We start from the raw sequence: 19,386 nt of genomic DNA, 5'->3' as shown, positions 1-19,386 counted from the left end.
GTCTCTGGAGCCAATGGACCTGGACGTGGTTCATCACCACTAACAAAATCCCAAAGACCTTTTGCCACAAGCACATTTTTCAGCATAAAACTCCACAAGGAGTAGTTCGTGCCGTCCAATTTGTCTTCCTTAGACAAATACGTGAATACATCACTCTGCTGTTGATTTGCCATTATGCCTATGCACAATGTTGTACCTGTGTATCAAAAAAACCCAATAGCAAGAACCCTGAAAGCAACTGAACTCCACTGAATATAGTTCACCCAAATATGCCTGCACTCTCAATCCTCTGAATGTGCAGCTCAATGCACCAGTGACTGAGTAGAGTAGCAAAAATGGCTTACACAGTGCCAAAATGTCCAAAAATTGCCCAAAGTTATTGCACCCAAAACCTTGCAAAAAACTTGTAGATTTCTTTGCAATAAAGTCTGCCTATATCTGCCTGTAGATTTTCACAGAGAAAATAAAAATGCCCGATATTCAAAACTTGTAATGCTTACCACAGTTGAGATTTCAACAGGTACAAGTTGACTGCTGTGTGCAGGTTCGGATGACTTGACTGTTGTACTGTGCAGGTACAGATTATTGTACGGAGCAGACTGCAGGTACAATGAATGTACGGCGGATGTGCTCAGACGGAGCGCTGTACTGAACAGTGCGAACAAGTACTCGTTGCAAGTACAGTCGATTGTATGCAGGTACAGTACAGAAGCAGTCAACTGTAGACAGATGTGCGTAGCAGGTACTGTGCAGGTACGTTGACTGTACTGAGCACTGTACGGAGCAAGGCGACCAGGTACACAGCTGGTACACGTCGTAGGTAACTGCAGTCGACTGTATATAGGTAGGTACAGTACGGTACTGAAGGCGGCGCTGACAGGTGCAGTACGGTACTGAAGGCGGCGCTGACAGGTGTGTACGGGCAGGTACAGGTGTACGGGCAAGACAGTACCTGAAGGCGGCGCTAACAGGTGCAGTTTGGAAGGTGGTGATGAACAGTACCAGTACGGGCAGGGCAATGCAGGCCAACCTGGAGGCTCTGATACCAAATGAAGGCCTTGGACTGTTAGGGTTAGGGTTTGGAGGTGCTGCAAACACAGGCGTGGAGAAGCAGAGAGAGAGAGAACACGACTCTTGTATGTATTTAGATTATGAAGTGAAGTACAATAGCCACATAATAAAGTGACCTAAAAAGATGTGTGTTCACATGTCCGGCCATAAAATGTGCCGGGTGGACCAAAACACTTATAAACTGTTTATAAGCGTAACTAAGCTAAACTAGGGGAAAAAACCTCCACTAACTGAAGTAAAAAGTGCCCCAGTAATCTACTGATGATCACTAGCACTCCTCTGGGTGCATACACAGCATAAAACCCAACATGGTCCACAGTATCTAGGGGATAAATTCGGAGATCTACCTGTCCGTAAAGTCTGGGAATCTTTCGGAACTCGCAAATACACCATCGTTCCTTCAGAGAACTCTCTGGGTGAACGATGTCTATTAGAATAAAACCTGTCTCGGTCTTGAGCACTTCTAATAGATTCCTTTGCAACTTGTAACATTTCCTGCATATCTTGCAAAAAGTTACGTGCTGCATCATGCTGAAGTCCTGAGAATCCTACTGTAACAGGTGATCAAGGTTGAAAACCATACATAAGCATGAAAGGACTAAACCCTGTACTCGTATGCTTAGTACTGTTATATGCAAATTCTAACATAGGAAGATAATCCTCCCATGAACTCTGTCTTTTGGATACATATGCTCGAAGCATATCCTCCAAAATCTGATTCACTCTTTCAGTCTGGCCAATAAAAAGTGTGTTTCACTAACGATAGTGTCCTGTGTACCCCAGGGTGTCCAGCAGAAGGGGCGTCGTGACACTCCTTAAGAATCTTGGACCTAATGTTCGGGATCTGTGGTACACAAATTTTGTCATCACGGAATAGTAAACCATTCCGAATCATCCATTGGCCTCTTGCAGCCTGAATAGTAGACTGCTTAGTCATCGAGTCTTGGTCAATCAATGAGCTCCCGTCCTGGATCTTCTGCCAAAATGGACCAAAATAACTATCAGTCCTGCAAAGCCCTCTTAATGATTGAAATAATTCAGTAGAAATCTCGGTGAACGACAAAGTATTCACCTCTCTAATCCGACTAAGCGCTTCTGCAATACTATTCATGGACCCTTTCCGATAACGGATCTCAAAATCAAAATCTTGCATTAACTTTGCCCAACGAGCTTTCTTGCCTCTCAAATCATCCGCATCACACACATACTTGATTGACTGATGATTAGTCAATACCACAAACTTGGAGCCATATAAATAATGTCTCCAAACCTTGAGAGCATGAATCACAGCATAAAGCTCCTTCTCAAGGGTTGGCCAACGAGATTGAGTGTCGTCTAGCTTTTTACTTTCAAAAGCAATCAGTCTACCATCTTGAAATAGAGCAGCCCCGATAGCATAGTCATTGGCATCAGTTTCAAGAACGTAAGGCCGATAAGATAGGTGCTTCCTTGACTTTATCTTTCAGAAGTCTGAAGGCCATATCCAAATCGTTATACCAAGTGATAGGCTGATTTGACTTACGTCCACGACCTTTCAATAAGTCAATCATCGGTAGTGTGAGCTGAGAGTACTCTCGTACAGATTTCCGAAGAAAAACAACAAAACCGAGAAAAGAACGAAGTTGTTTCACTGTTCGCGGTATAGGCCAGTCTAGAACCTTCTGAACTCGGTCATCGTCAATGCTCAACCCATCTCTAGTGATCTTGTGTCCCAAGTAAATGATGTCGGTCATAAAGAACTCACATTTACTTAACTTAGGATATAGTCGATTCTGTCTTAAAATAGATAAGACAATTGTGAGGTGTCTGACATGATCCTCAAGAGTACGACTATAAATCAAAATATCATCCAGGAACACCACCACAAATTTTCCCAAATGTTCACGAAAAAGATCGTTCATCATTTGCTGGAAAGTGATTGGAGCATTGGTTAACACAAAAGGTAATACGAGAAACTCGTAATGGCCATACCTAGTCTGAAAGGCGGTTCTTTCGACATGCCTTTCATGAATACGTATCTGGTGATAGCCAGTACGTAAATCTATCTTCGTGAAATATTTCGCTTCTGCTAACCGGTCAATCAGGTCATCTGATCTAGGGAGAGGATAACGGTTCTTAATGGTCAGCTTGTTCAATCTCTCGTAATCTATACACATTCTCCATGTTTTGTCCTTCTTTCTCCTAAGCAACACAGGTGCACCCCAAGGTGATTTACAATTGCACAAAAGCATTAGAAGAAAACTCCCCTCCTTTTGTTAGTTTGAATAGTCTACACCTGCAATCTAGACTCCTTTTTCACCATAACATGCCACTCCTTGAACCGAGCGAAGGCTTGGTTCTTCCGGGAAAGAAAATAAACCCATGTGAACTTGCTACAATCATCCACAAGCAGCGTGAAATACAAGGAACCTCCCAAAGATGGGGTCTGCATAGGTCCACACAAGTCAGTGTGTACCAGCTGTTGCGAAGGTTTCGAAGCTCGCCTGGTAGCGTGCTTCGGAAAAGACTCCTTGTGCTGCTTACCACAAATGCAAGAACTGTAGTGTCCTTGCCTGCTGCCAACATATGGCAAGCCATCCACCATCTGGTCTTGGAAAGCCCGTTGCGGTGCATCCACATTCACGTGGCCAAAACAGAAATGCCACAAATCACCGAGCTGAGTACTTGTCAGAGAAGAGAGTGCTGAGAGTTTGTAGATCCCATTCTCCACTCCGCCTTCCCAAATAACCTGGCTTGTTGCTTTGTCCCGGAGAGCAACAAAATGCCCATCAAACTCCACCCGCATGCCAGTCTTGCAAACCTCATGTACTGACAAAAGATGAAAGCCAAGGGATGGGACATAAAGAACCTGGGAGGAATGCTTCCCCCCTCTGCTCCATCGGGAATAAGCTCCAACCTGCCCTCATTGTGAATCGGGATAGTGGATTTGTCACCAATAATGATGTGACCTGTTTGCCGTCGAAGATCATGTAATAACTCTCGGGAAGGAGTCATGTGCTTGGAAGCACCATTGTCGAGAATCCACTCCCGAGTATCCCTAGCAGTGAGACCAACTGCCTTCTTGTTCAAAGAAGATGAAGCTCTGGTGTCCATAATCTCCGAGTGCACAAAAAGCTAGAGTCTTGGCAGTTGCAGTTGCAGTTGAGGAATCAGCATCTTTCTCGGTGCTCCGTTGAGGACACTTCCTCCAATAGTGACCCTTCTGGCCACAATGGTTACAAGTCCGCTTGGCCTTCAAAGCATCACGCTTTGAGTTGGGCTTCTTCTCAGAAGACTTCCCTTTGCCCTTGTTGTTGTTGTTGTTGCGGTCTTTCGACTGCTGGCCAGTCAAAGCCTCAGAACCTCTGCCCTGTGGAGGGTTCGTAAACCGCCCTTCTTGGTCCAAAACCATCAGCACAAGCTCCTCCCATGTAAGGGTGCTGAGCCTCTCACTGGTGATCAACGAAGAGTAGAAAGTTGAATACTGAGGGGTAAGATGAGACAGCAAAGTGATGGCCATATCCTTTGAAGATATCTCCTTCCCAGCTTGATGCTGAAGAGCTTGCAGTTTGTTGATGTGCTCTTGCATCGTCGAAGACTTTGCAGGATTCATCACTCGCATTTGTACTTCCAAGGAAATCCTCTTCATGGGTGATACCTTGTTGTACAAAGAAGCCAAGTGCTGGCAAATCCCTCGGGCCAGCATCATGTGTTTGATGTGGTTGATCACTTGGGGTGTGCAATTAAGGAAATTGAAAGAACGCACACGGGCATTGACATGATCATACAACTGTGCCTGAGCCTCCCGCTCGTTCCTAGTAGAAAGTGAAAGCTCCTCCTCCAACTATGGCTATGGAACTCCAACCACAATGAAATCAGCCAAATCATAAGACTCCAGGACAGACTCCATCATTACCTTCCAGATGCCATAGTTGGTCCCGTTCAATTGTCGGCCAACTGTCGGTCCACCGGGGCTGTCGGGAGGGTGTGGATCTTCACATGCTTCTCAACCATATCGAGCACATCTGCCATCTTGGGGGTTCACAAGCTCTTGTGAAGGGAGGGTGGGTGGGAAAAAAAATGAAGAAGAGGCTGCAACTACTTGCTGTCCAGCAATGATGGCCGCCTTCTACCTACTTCTCCACGTCTTGAATAGCCCAGAAATTCTCCAATCAGCACTAAAAAAACAGCAAACCCTCAAGCTCTCACTGTCTCCAAGCTTCAAGCCACCTGGGGCTCTGATACCATGTCGGAATGGGATGGGACAAACTGCTGTGAGAAAGAAAACGCAGAACTGCAGGAGAGAGAACCTGTATAAACTCTACTATATACATGAGATCCGGTACAACAATGGTGTGGGGGGCAAGGGTGGTATTTATACCACCCTGGGCTGCTGGTCGGCCAGCCTAAAACAGGCTGACAGCCCCACGACTGGATCAAATCCAGTCGGCCAGCAAAAAACAGAGTCGGCCAGCAAAAAATGGGCAACTCTTGGTCGGCCAGCAGAACTACAGCTGACAGCAGAAGAAGATAGCCCCCCACGTGGTGCAAAACTGGGAAAGGACAGAAAAATGGAGAGAAACCTAGCACGGGTGGGCACACACACAGCAAAGGCCCTCACTCCCTGTATGGTACAGACAGCAGATGACTGCTAACACATCCCTGCCGCACTGAGTGGGAAATCTGAAAGCTCTCACCACATCCTCCTAGGCCAAAACTGTGCTATGGAACTCCCTATACAGGCATGAAACCCTTGTGATCCAATCGTGGGAAAACCCTATATGTGCCATCGTGCCTTTTAAGAAGTCAAAATCCACTGTCATATGCTTTTCAAAAGTCGAGTAGGAGGATGGCAAGGGGTTGTTAGCTAGGTTTAGCCCACTCTACAACTTCCCAAAATGAGAAACGTTAACAAATATACTCCTTCCTTGGAGGAACCCATTCTGTGTGTCATGAATAGTCCTTTGAAGTACCGACTATAACCTCATACTGAATAGCTAAGATTTTATATGCAGATCCAAGTAAAGTGATGGGCGTCAATTGCTTGACGTTGGTCTTATCCGCACCTTTTGGGATAAGGTGGATAAGATCCACTGACATCTCTTGTAAAGCAACAATGATCTCATCCCCAATGTGGTCCCAAAATTGTAGAAAAAGAAGGATGGGGAGAGACCATCTTCCCTTGGGCATTTTCCTCATGAAAGAGCTTGCACACATATCATTTGTGATAAGTCTGGGCATGCACTCCTAAACTACTTGTAGAAAGCAATATCTGATAAAAATCTAATGCAATACTCCTCACCTTATGCAGCTCAGTTTGAATCTCTCCCTTTGAGTCTTGGAAGTATCTCACACATTCCCTACTATGGGTAGGCCCATGTGCTCAGAAGAACTGTTTGTTGCGTTTTCCTCTTATTGTAGACAAGTAGTCTGCGATCCAAGGAGACTGTGGATACTTCTTGTGTTCCTTCTGAAGCGCAGCAATCCTGCGCCTGATAGCTCTCTCCTTGTAGAGAGGGCTTCTTATTTCTTGGCCAAAGCAACACTATGATAATACTAGCTGGTCCTCGCTAGGGCCAATGCAACTCTCTGCTGAGGGGCGGGATCGTCACATGGCCTCCAAATCTCTCTGACCTCATGTGAAATCTCTGCATCTTGATAGAGAGAGTCTTGGCTCCATGAGGCACAAAACAACAAGGGCAATGATCTGACTTGGTGGTGCCAGATAGCAATGGTGCCTCCCCTATCTAGGCCCCACAATCATCCACACAAAACCTATCCAATTCTCAAAGATACATCCATCTCGGTTTCCGTGGTTATGCCAGGAGTAAGATAAAGAGTTAGGGCTCCTTTGAAAGTCATCCTCTGTCCACAAACAGTCCCTGCCACAGAAAGAAGGAAAGCATGAGAAAATTGGGCCACCCTCTAACCTCTCACATTAGGTGCATAAATGTTCAAGATGCCCAATTTCTAACCCTAATGCACAACTATTGGGCTCACCTCGCACATTAGGTGCATAAATGTTCAAGATGGCCAATTTCTAACCCTCATGCATGACCATAATATTCCGGACAACTATTTGGCTGCCAAAATAGCCCCAAACAAGTCATACTTTGTTTGGTACTTTACCCAGAAGGCAGCTGTAAAGAGGAAACACGTCCTTGTGGCACTCACATGGGTGATGCACGTGACCTTGATTTCCTAGAAGGCACTTTTAGCCATATAGGCTTCTCAGAGAAGTGCCTCTTCCTCTAGCACATGTTCCAAGCTAAGTCCAGGAAGGCTAAGGCAAGAGCATTGAAATGTGAAGACAAGTATGTCAAGAATGCCCTCTTGCTCACTGCTTTGCCTCTCTTGCAAGGGCCACGAGTTATGTTTTGAAGTCGTGGAGTTAATACCATTTGGACACTTGTTCTCCCATCAGATCAGAGTAGGAGCTCGTGGGCAGAATTTGCAGATACAATTTTTTTGGTGCCTTCATGGAGGACTCCTTAGAAGTTTTGGGCTGCTGAGTATCTTTTGTTTGGTTGCGGGAGCTTTCATCAACAAGCATATGTCAATTTTGAATTGCAGATTCAGAGGCAGGCGCTTGAAGAGGCATGTGAATCCCTTGAGGAACCAACACCAGGTATGTGGGCTGCCAAGTTGGTACAGACATCAATCAGGAGTTTTGAAGTTGAGTTGACTTCCAGAGTGAATAAATTCTCCTTGCCACAACATCACATGTAGTGCTGGTGCTTCTCACATAAATGTGGTGGGTAACTTAGGATATTGATTCCAAATTATTTTTACGAAGCTGTGAATCAGCAAGTCAACTATGCATCAGTGGGTAGGTATGCATGACCAAGATCTGAGTTTCATCATCGTAAATACAGCATGTTGTGCACTATACAATAGATTAGGCCTATCTTGTTGGGTATTTCGGAGCTAGTTGGTGTGAACGTTATCTTAGGTGTGAATGCCTCTTATTAAGGTCTAGGCCAAAAGAAAAGGCCTTGGTGCCTATAAAAGCATGTGCCATGTACTTGGGTGGTTCTATTACAATATGAGAATCACTTGATTTGTGCAATCTTTATCTCTTGTTGGCTGTTGCATCTCTCTCTCTCTCTCTCTCTCTCTCTCTCTCTCTCTCTCTCTCTCTCTCTCCTGGAAGCATGATTCTCTACATGGTATCGTAGCTAGGGTGAACCACCCGTCTACAACCCACCACCTCTGTTTTTTTTTTTGGCTACCTCCCATCTGCATTTTCTGTTGGCGTACTCATTGAGCAACAATGGTGCACTTTTGTTGACCTGCAACAATCGCCATAACTGTGCGTGCTCCACCGAACTGACCATCTGCCCCACTCCCATAAGTGGCCCCGCCAGCACCATGCTTTGCCTGTACAGAGGTGGCACTAGTGCCTTGAGCTCCACCGCCGCCAGCTCGCAGCCCCACTTCGCTGCCAAACCCCGGCGCCAGCCCCCTCGTCTCCACCAAACGCCGGTATTGCGAGTGCTGACTGCACCACCGCAGCCAGCCAAGCTGCCCGGTTCCGCCACTGTATTGGCCGTGCCGTCACCGCGTCTACTCCTTTTGGCCACATCCTCAGTGCTCTTGCAGCTCCGCCGCTGCTGGGTTCCACCCCCGCCTGCTTCACGAGTTGCTCCTGCCTCCTGGTGCCTACAGCAGCCAGCCACCTCCCGTTGCGTTAGGCATGCTAGCATCCGACGCCTTCACCTCCGCCTTGGCAATCTCATCAATCCTTTTCTGATTGAAGTTCCGGGATATTGGGAATATTCAGAAACATGGAGAGCAGCAAGGGGAGTTTTGGGATTAAAAAGTTCAATGGCATCAACTTCTCAACTTGGTAGATAAATCTTTGCACGTATTTGATGAGGGACAGCTTGTGGTCCGTGGTCAACGGCACCGACAAGAAACCAGGCAGCAACAAAGGAGCTCAGAAGGTTCAAATCTGGCAAGGCTGCAATGACAAGGCCATTGCTCTCATTGGGCTTGCATTGTCTGACCATCTTGTTCACCATGTGGACTTCAACAAGAGTGCCAATGAGGCATGGGACAAATTTGGAAAATTTGTTTGCAACAAGATAAATAACTCAAGGTTTTTTTGAAGCAAAAACTGTTTGGTTTAAAAATGATTGAAGAAGAGACCTTGGGAGAGTACTTGAGCAAGCTTGGCTCCATTCTGTAAAAACTCTCAAGCCTGGGTGTGGATGTTGAAGAAGATGATAAGAAGACTGTTCGTCTATCCAGCATAGAAGAGATCCCCAAGTTTTCAGAAATTGTGACATTTCTGAGAATGGTCAGAGAGACACCCTTTGATGACATGCTTTCATTGTTAATAGAAGAAAACCAACATTTGATACAAACAGACCTATGGTAACTGAAACCGATCCCGTCAAGTGGGAAAGACTCCGTTGGACACCCACACGCTTAATAGCACAACTTTAAAACCACAAATTTGAAATGGACAACTTAAAACAACTTGAAATTTAAATGAAATGAAATGGAAAGATGGACACAGCGGGGCCGGAACGGGCCGACCCCCCCCTCAATATATGATATATTTATTGGGAGTATTTAATAAATACAATGCTCCATGGGTTCCAAGAACCAGATAATGTCCATGTACATATGAAAACAGTACCAAACAAATAGGCTCGAATTTCGATGTAGAAGCTCGAAGCAGTGTGACCACTAGTGTGGTCCAATCTCTACGGTCCTGTGCTTTCACTGGACTCCGCGGAGAGCGCCACACTGGTGTTCCGAGACCACGCACAAACAGGCGCTCTCGTACTAACTCCTGGCTCTCCCGATCTCAGCACCTTTGGACCGAGGTTCGCCAATATAGCTTGGACAACCCGACACCGAACGGGTGTTGGCCGAGCGGGATGAATCTCTTATCAGATTTAAACTTAAAATACCTTACTTAAATCTGAAATTCACTTACTTGTAGATGGTTGATAGAAAGCCAATACTCGTGGTATGATGAAGCCACCCTTGTTGAAGAAACAGTTGCCTTGTGGTGAACCACCAAGACAAGAATCACCTCAAAAGACACAGCCGCCTGCTGTGAGAAAAGAAGCATCCACTTGCAAGGGAGGAGATGCCTGGCTGCAGTGTGGAGGAGCTCAAGCAAAGTCGCCTGAGGGAGAAAAGAAACCGCCGTATATAGAGGAGGTACCAGTCTGCTGTGCATAGCTACTTGGGTAGCTTGCTAGAGAAACAAGCGCCGGTTGCTGGAGAGGACCCACGACTGCCTGTAAGAGAAAACAGGCAGCGCCTACTGCCAATATGCTGCCGCCTGTAGGAGTATGTGAAAGGGCTTGGATGCAGCCTGTAGTGTAGAGGATAGGGCAGCCTGTCAGTAGCCGCCTGTGAGAGCAGCCACAGCAGTGCCTTGTGGAGGTGGCCCACGTCTGAGAGCAGAGGAGAAAGGCAGCGCAGCCTGTAGGAGCAGCCGCCTGTGAGAGCAGCGTAGCTGTCTATATGAAGGTGGCCGCCTACAGTAGTTCTGACCTGTGTGTAGCACACCTGCAGTCAGTGCTAGTCGCCTGTAGAGGAGGAGGCGCAGCCAACAGCAGAGGGTACAAAAACAGCCGCCTTCAAGAAAACATGCGCCGCTTGTAGAGATGGTAGCCGATTCTCACGTAAGATGAAGCGATGATGATTTTCGCTTGAAGGAGGGAGGTTTTTTTAATAGAATTAAAGTGAAGTCTTCTCTAGTGAATTCCACGCATGCATGTGGGGGGCTAGTGTGGGTAGGTGACCATGCCCACCCCCACACTCACTTAAAAGTGGGGCTCCCCACCTTGGCCCCTAAGTGGGTGCCCAAAGGGGGTGCCCACTTTTAAATGAATGTGAACACTTAACCTTATAAAACAAAGGTTAGGAATAAAATATTAAAAACAACATGTGTAACATACTTACCACCTGTTCACATGCACCAAGACTCGTCAGAATACAGAGCAAACTTCACGACTCACTGGCAGGCGTCCCCGCTCAGTAAGTAACACGTCAAGCAGGCAAACACACAAATACATGTCATGCGAAAACAGTTTCAAACATGCAAAATATGTGTGCATGTGCAAATAGTAACATGGACATATCTCCCGTTCATGGAACAAGTACAAAATATCTGTCGGCACAAAACTGGCACGACATAAAAACATAAAAACCTGGTCTTCCTATGGAGTGACAGTCCCATAGGTAAGACACAGTTCCAGGCACGAGTCTCCCTATGGTGTGACAGTCCCATAGGCAAAACACGGCACGAATACTGGCTCTTCCATGGTGTGACAATCCCATGGATCGAACACAGTCCAGGTCATACACGGGTGGCACTGGTCTGGCTCCTGTCCATACGACACCATCCTGCTAACACACGGGTGGCACCAGTCTGGCTCCCGTCCATGTCAGCAAAAATACTGGCCTCTTCACACGAGACACCGGCCTGGCCTCAAGTGAACGAGACGCAAAAACTGGAGATGGACCAAATGGTCGGCCAATTGGTGACATCCCCCCGGGCTTCTAAAGAGTTGACCTCAACTGAAAAGCGTCAAGATATGCCTGCAACAACTGTGGGTAATCTGCAAAATAATCCTCATTTACCCACTTGGCATCAATAGGCAAATAATTCTTTAACTTCACAAGGTATCTCCTGGAAAGCTTTCCTGTAGGTAGCTTTCTCTCCTTGTGAAAAACAATCTGTTCTGGCTGGAGGATCTCCTCAAGCTCTTCAATCTCTGGCGGATCTTCTGTGACAGGCTCATCAGGATCTGGCCCCACATATTTCCGAAATAGACTCACATGAAAAGCATTGTGAATCTTCCAATGACTAGGTAAAGCAAGCCTGTAGGACACTTCATTGATCTTGTGAATCACCTTGAAGGGTCCATAATAGCGAGGAGAAAGCTTAGGATATGATCCTTCTCGTCCTGGCCTCTTCCGAAGCCTAGCCTTCTCAAATTTCAGCAATACCCAATCACCTTCTTTGACTTCCATGTCCCTTCTATGCTTGTCAGCAGCCATTTTATGCTTATCCTGAGATCTTGCAATGGCTGTCCGCACCTGACCAAAGGCAACATCCAAGTCACGAACATATTCATCAGCTGCAAAAATCTCATCCTTAGTACGAAGTATGGGTGGCAAGACCACTCTGCCATAAATAATCTCAAACGGAGCCTTTCCTGTGGAAGCATGGATCGTATTGTTGTAGGCAAACTCAACAAGTGGAAGATACTTCTCCCATGCAGTCTTTTGATCTGCCACATAACATTTCAATAAATCCAACACAGCTGAATTTGCAGCTTCACTTTGGCCATCCGTTTGGGGATGATAAGCTGATGAAAACTCAAGCTTAGTACCCATATTATCAAACAAAGCCCTCCAAAATAGGCTTGTAGTCCTGGGATCTCTATCCCCAACAATGGATTTAGGCATACCATGATGCTTGAAAATATTAGCAAGAAAAAGCTTTACCATATGATCAGCTTTAATGGTTTTCTTGACAGGCAAGAAATGAGCTTGCTTGCTAAACCTGTCCACAATAGTCCAAATAGCATCATTCCCATGCTGGGATCTAGGCAAATCCATAATAAAATCCATCGTGATACTTTCCCAAGGTTGCGAGAGGGAATAGGCAATGGCTGAAGCAAACCTGGAGGCTTTTGCCTATCAAATTTCACCTTTTGGCAAGTAATACATGCACGCACATAAGCCTCAATGTCTTTACGCATGCTTGGCCAAAAGAAATACCTCTGAATCATGCGAGTAGTAGGCATAATACCTCTATGACCAGCATATGGTGGAGCGTGACATTCGTCCATAACCTTTGGACGCAAATCCTTCACCACACATAGGCAATTATCCTTCATGAGATAACCCTCGTTGATAACATAAGAGGCATGTGAATGACCAGCCATCAAATCAGTCCATATATGGCAAAAATCAGCATCCAAATGATACAAATCTCTCATAGCAGATAGATCTCCATGAGAGGCCACTGAGACTATAAGGCCTCCTAGATAGTGCATCGGCCACTACATTTTTCTTTCCTGGAGCATGCACAATCTGAAAATGAAACATGGAAAGAAAATTTGCCATTCTCATCTGCTTCTCTGAAAGCTTGGTTTGAGATAGAAAGTATCTCAAGCTTTGATGATCTGTCTTGACTACAAATTCAGCCCCAAGAAGGTAATGTTTCCAAATCTTTAAGGCGTGAATTACAGCCAAAAGCTCTTTCTCATAGATATCCATATGAAGCTTAGCATCATGCAAACGACGGCTCTCGTATGCAACTGCATGCCCTTCTTGATTTAGGACAGCTCCTATGCAATCACCACAAGCATCACATTCAACCACGAATGACTTGTGCAAGTCGGGAACAATCAATACTGGACCACATATGATCGCATGCTTGAGCTGCAAGAAAGCATCCTGTTCCTTTGAAGTCCATTTGAAAGCAGTTTTCTTCTTCGTGAGATCATGTAGAGGAGTGGCAATCATAGCAAAATGCCTTATGAAACGCCTGTAATACGAACATAATCCCAGAAAACTACGTACTTGATGTATGTTTTGCAATTCGGGCCAATTCCGAATAGTCTCTATCTTTGCAGGATCCATTGTAACTCCATCCTTGGATACAATATGTCCCAGATAATGAATCTCTGAAAGGAAAAACTCACTTTTCTTGGCATTGACGAAAATTTTATGCTTCCGCAATTCTTCGAACACTGTGACCAAATGAGTTCTGTGTTCCTGCTCATTCTTGGAGAAAACCAAGATATCATCAAAGAAGACTCCTGTGAACTTGCGATGGCGTCGAAATATCCTATCCATCATACGATTAAAAGTAGCAGGAGCATTGGTGAGACCAAAAGGCATTACCAAGAATTCATATAATCCGAAGGCTGTCCTGAATGCAGTCTTATGGACATCTTGTGGCACCACACGTATCTGGTGATAACCACTCTTCAAATCAAGTCTGCTAAAGCAAGCTGAGCCATCAAGCTTATCCAAGATATCATCAATACGTGGAATAGGAAATCTGTTCTTGATGGTAAGCTTGTTCAAAGCTCTATAGTCCACACACATACGGAATGATCCGTCCTTCTTTTGAACAAGAAGCACAGGAGAGCAGTAAGGTGAGGAACTGGGCTGAACCAAACCTTTCTCTAAAAGCTCGTTTACCTGCTTCATAATTTCTTCTTGTTGTGCGGCACTCACTCGGTATGCGGGTTTGTTAGGTGGAGAACTACCTGGCACAAGATCTATGCGGTGATCTTCGGGCCTTTGGGGAGGTAATTCACCTGGCAACGAGTTAGCAAAACAATCGTTGAATGCATTAAGAAAATTCAGGCTATCATTAGACATAGCATCCACATTTTGATGATTTGGCACAAGACTATCACGCACAAAAACCAAGTACGCTGAAAGACTCTTTTTCATTGCTTTATTAATTTGGATGTGTGATACAACTGGGATGGAATCCCCTTCTTTGCCAGCATCAATAAAATGCATGCGGCCTTTATGCATAAAAGAAATCATATTAGACTTGTAGTCTTTGCGGGGCTCAAGCCTATGATGCCACGGCTTGCCCAACAATACATCACATCCATTCAGAGGAGCAACTAGGAAATGCTCATTATCAAGGTAGCCCTGGATATGGATGCGCAACTTCCCTATCAAAGGGGTAACCTGCACCTCTTTACCAATAAATGCAGCTTCGGCTTCAATCTGAGGTCCCATGTTTTCAACCTCAATACCCAATGCAGCTGCCATTTGCATAGAGATGAAATTGTCAGTTGCACAGTCATCAAACATGAAGAGTGCGGGCTGATCCTTGATTTGCCCCCAAGCCTTGCAAACCATACGCTCTTTTGCATCATGACCTGTATTACCTTGCACATCAGGAACTGCATGAACATTTGCTTTGGTGTGCTTGTTCTCGTGCTTTGGTTTGTGATCTGGGCATTGTCGAAACATGTGGTCTTTGCTACCACAAGAAAAGCATTTTCCATCCTTAGCATATTGCTCTCTTTGCTCCGGGGTTAAGCCGAATTTGTTCTTTCTGGGGCCCTTTTCTTTAGATGTGTTATTTTCAGCTTTACCACCCTTGTAAGGCTCCCGGAAGTTCTTTTTAGGTGGCTGTCCACCCTTTTGCTGATTTGGGACAGCCTTGTCTTTCCCCTTGGAACCTCCTTGATCCTGCTCAATCTTGAGCACCAATTGCTCCGTAGCAAGAGCAGAAGCTGTGAGTTGTTGCAACGTATGTTTTGGGTGCAATTCAATACCTGATCAATATGCAGGTTGCAATCCGGAACGAAACTTCCTCTTTCTTTCATCCTCAGTGATTTGCATGAAGGGAGTCACTTCCAGCAACACTTTCCAAAATTTGTTAACATACTGGTGCACACTTTCATTGTCTCTTTGTTCCAGCCTGTCCCACTTTTGAGTGAGAGTTTGCTCTGCATTGGGTGGCAAGAACTGAGCATAAAATCTATCTTTGAATTCCTTCCAAGTAGAAATGGGATCCTTGGTGATCTTTTCAGTGATCCACCAATGAGCAGCAGTCCCTTTCAAAAACATGCTAGCATGGCGCACCTTTGACTTTTCTGTAAAGTCCTCATCGCTAAAAGCAATGTCGAACTGTGCCACAAACGCTAACACCTTAGAAGCATCATGTTCACCATGAAAGACATCAAATTTGACAGATTTATCACCTGCTTTGAATTCCTTGAGCTTCCTGGCATGAGGCTCATGATCTTCTCTTTTTCTTTTCCCCTTTTCCAACGGGGTAGCCCTGTCTGCATGGGCTCCATGGGCCGTCATAGAAGCTTCATGGGGCACGGTGGTATGTGCTCCACGAACTCGAAACTCAGATGCATGTGACTTACCTGCATATGGCAATGTCTCTCCATGAGACAACTCAGAAGGCAAAATTTTTCTGGAAGTATACCTGTCACCATGAGATACATGTCTAGCATGCATGTGACTTTCATGCCCTCCATGAGCACTGGCATACATATATCTATCAGGCTTAGTGCCTTGGGGAGAAGATGCATGTCGAGAGGTGATAGTCACCTCTTCCTTTTGCATAAAAGATTTCAGCCTCTGGGATGCGGGATCTCCATGCTTCAAACGAGGTGGATTTCTGAATGTCAGCTCTCCGTCATCCCCCTCTTTAATATCACCTTTGCGAAGGAGATAGGCAAGTGCCAACTCCCTTGGTTTCTTGCCCACTTCACGAGCCATTGATTCGAAGGTTACATCTACCATAGCATCAGCCTTCCTGGCTTCAATAGCACTTTGCAGATGTGGATCTTCATGTAAAAACTCTCTTGCTCTTGAGCCTGCAAAAGTTTTCTCATATGTTCCATTTCAGCCTTCATAGCATCAGGCTCTTGTTCAAGCATAACTGTCTTTCCTGGAGACAGTTGACCCTTGGATTCACTATCAAGAACCCTTTCAAGGGGCTTGTGTCTTCCTCGCAGGGCATCAGACCCACGAGAGGCACTAGATGGACCCCTGGAATTTGGCACTTCCAAAGGGTTGCCTTGGCTGTCCATTGTGTTTTAAGTTTGCTTAAAGCGGGATGTCCAGTACACAGGTTCGTTTCCCCACTAGGAAGAGGGAAACAACCGTGCTCTGATACCAATGAAACCGATCCCGTCAAGTGGGAAAGACTCCGTTGGACACCCACACGCTTAATAGCACAACTTTAAAACCACAAATTTGAAATGGACAACTTAAAACAACTTGAAATTTAAATGAAATGAAATGGAAAGATGGACACCAGCACTGGGGCCGGAACGGGCCGACCCCCCCCTCAATATATGATATATTTATTGGGAGTATTTAATAAATACAATGCTCCATGGGTTCCAAGAACCAGATAATGTCCATGTACATATGAAAACAGTACCAAACAAATAGGCTCGAATTTCGATGTAGAAGCTCGAAGCAGTGTGACCACTAGTGTGGTCCAATCTCTACGGTCCTGTGCTTTCACTGGACTCCGCGGAGAGCGCCACACTGGTGTTCCGAGACCACGCACAAACAGGCGCTCTCGTACTAACTCCTGGCTCTCCCGATCTCAGCACCTTTGGACCGAGGTTCGCCAATATAGCTTGGACAACCCGACACCGAACGGGTGTTGGCCGAGCGGGATGAATCTCTTATCAGATTTAAACTTAAAATACCTTACTTAAATCTGAAATTCACTTACTTGTAGATGGTTGATAGAAAGCCAATACTCGTGGTATGATGAAGCCACCCTTGTTGAAGAAACAGTTGCCTTGTGGTGAACCACCAAGACAAGAATCACCTCAAAAGACACAGCCGCCTGCTGTGAGAAAAGAAGCATCCACTTGCAAGGGAGGAGATGCCTGGCTGCAGTGTGGAGGAGCTCAAGCAAAGTCGCCTGAGGGAGAAAAGAAACCGCCGTATATAGAGGAGGTACCAGTCTGCTGTGCATAGCTACTTGGGTAGCTTGCTAGAGAAACAAGCGCCGGTTGCTGGAGAGGACCCACGACTGCCTGTAAGAGAAAACAGGCAGCGCCTACTGCCAATATGCTGCCGCCTGTAGGAGTGTGAAAGGGCTTGGATGCAGCCTGTAGTGTAGAGGATAGGGCAGCCTGTTAGTAGCCGCCTGTGAGAGCAGCCCCACAGCAGTGCCTTGTGGAGGTGGCCCACGTCTGAGAGCAGAGGAGATAGGCAGCGCAGCCTGTAGGAGCAGCCGCCTGTGAGAGCAGCGTAGCTGTCTGTATGAAGGTGGCCGCCTACAGTAGTTCTGACCTGTGTGTAGCACACCTGCAGTCAGTGCTAGTCACCTGTAGAGGAGGAGGCGCAGCCAGCAGCAGAGGGTACAGAAACAGCCGCCTTCAAGAAAACATGCGCCGCTTGTAGAGATGGTAGCCGATTCTCACGTAAGATGAAGCGATGATGATTTTCGCTTGAAGGAGGGAGGTTTTTTTAATAGAATTAAAGTGAAGTCTTCTCTAGTGAATTCCACGCATGCATGTGGGGGGCTAGTGTGGGTAGGTGACCATGCCCACCCCCACACTCACTTAAAAGTGGGGCTCCCCACCTTGGCCCCTAAGTGGGTGCCCAAAGGGGGTGCCCACTTTTAAATGAATGTGAACACTTAACCTTATAAAACAAAGGTTAGGAATAAAATATTAAAAACAACATGTGTAACATACTTACCACCTGTTCACATGCACCAAGACTCATCAGAATACAGAGCAAACTTCACGACTCACTGGCAGGCGTCCCCGCTCAGTAAGTAACACGTCAAGCAGGCAAACACACAAATACATGTCATGCGAAAACAGTTTCAAACATGCAAAATATGTGTGCATGTGCAAATAGTAACATGGACATATCTCCCGTTCATGGAACAAGTACAAAATATCTGTCGGCACAAAACTGGCACGGCATAAAAACATAAAAACCTGGTCTTCCTATGGAGTGACAGTCCCATAGGTAAGACACAGTTCCAGGCACGAGTCTCCCTATGGTGTGACAGTCCCATAGGCAAAACACGGCACGAATACTGGCTCTTCCATGGCGTGACAATCCCATGGATCGAACACAGTCCAGGTCATACACGGGTGGCACTGGTCTGGCTCCCGTCCATACGACACCATCCTGCTAACACACGGGTGGCACCAGTCTGGCTCCCGTCCATGTCAGCAAAAATACTGGCCTCTTCACACGAGACACCGGCCTGGCCTCAAGTGAACGAGACGCAAAAACTGGAGATGGACCAAATGGTTGGCCAATTGGTGACAGTAACCAAATGGAAAGGAAAGAAAGGGATGCTCACGAGTCTTTGAGCCAGTGGCGGAGACCATGTCTTGATTTCTTGCTAGGGTTGGAGTACTCAGACTTTAGAAGGTTTGCCAGTCGTCACCTCCATCAATCCGAGGGGGTTTGTTGGGTATTTCGGATCTAGTTGGTGTGAATACCCTTGTAGGTGTGAATGCCTCTTATCAAGGTCTAGGTCAAAAGATAAGGCCTTGGTGCCTACAAAAGCATGTATTCAATTCCTCATCTGTGTAGTCTTTGGGGTTCATTCATTTGGCTTGAGACTTAGTGAGTTAGGAAAGCATGGACCTCCGGCCAAGTTGGATTGTTGGACAGCTGAAGCCCTTCATATGCAGAGAGGGGATTTTCCTTTGGGTATAGGGGCCACATAAATGTGATGGACAGGTAGAGTGTACTTTCTAATGGTAGTTCGATATAGCTGTTTTCTATCTATTGCTTTTCATTTTTATAGTAAGTTAACCGATACCATTAATCAGGATGACCTGACACGATTGACTTCCAATC

The 19,386-nt window shown here is 45.9% G+C and overlaps 1 protein-coding gene across 2 annotated transcripts in view; it reads left to right on the top strand.

Annotated features, from left to right (window-relative positions):
* LOC147624886 (uncharacterized) overlaps positions 1-19,386 on the top strand; it is a 53,294-nt gene that overhangs the window by 9,366 nt on the left and 24,542 nt on the right. The window lies entirely within an intron of this gene.

Source organism: Cibotium barometz, chromosome 24 (assembly GCF_041138505.1).
Source record: "Cibotium barometz isolate CiBa-2024 chromosome 24, ASM4113850v1, whole genome shotgun sequence".
NCBI lineage: Eukaryota > Viridiplantae > Streptophyta > Polypodiopsida > Cyatheales > Cibotiaceae > Cibotium > Cibotium barometz.
This window is presented reverse-complemented; position numbering and strand designations above follow the sequence as displayed.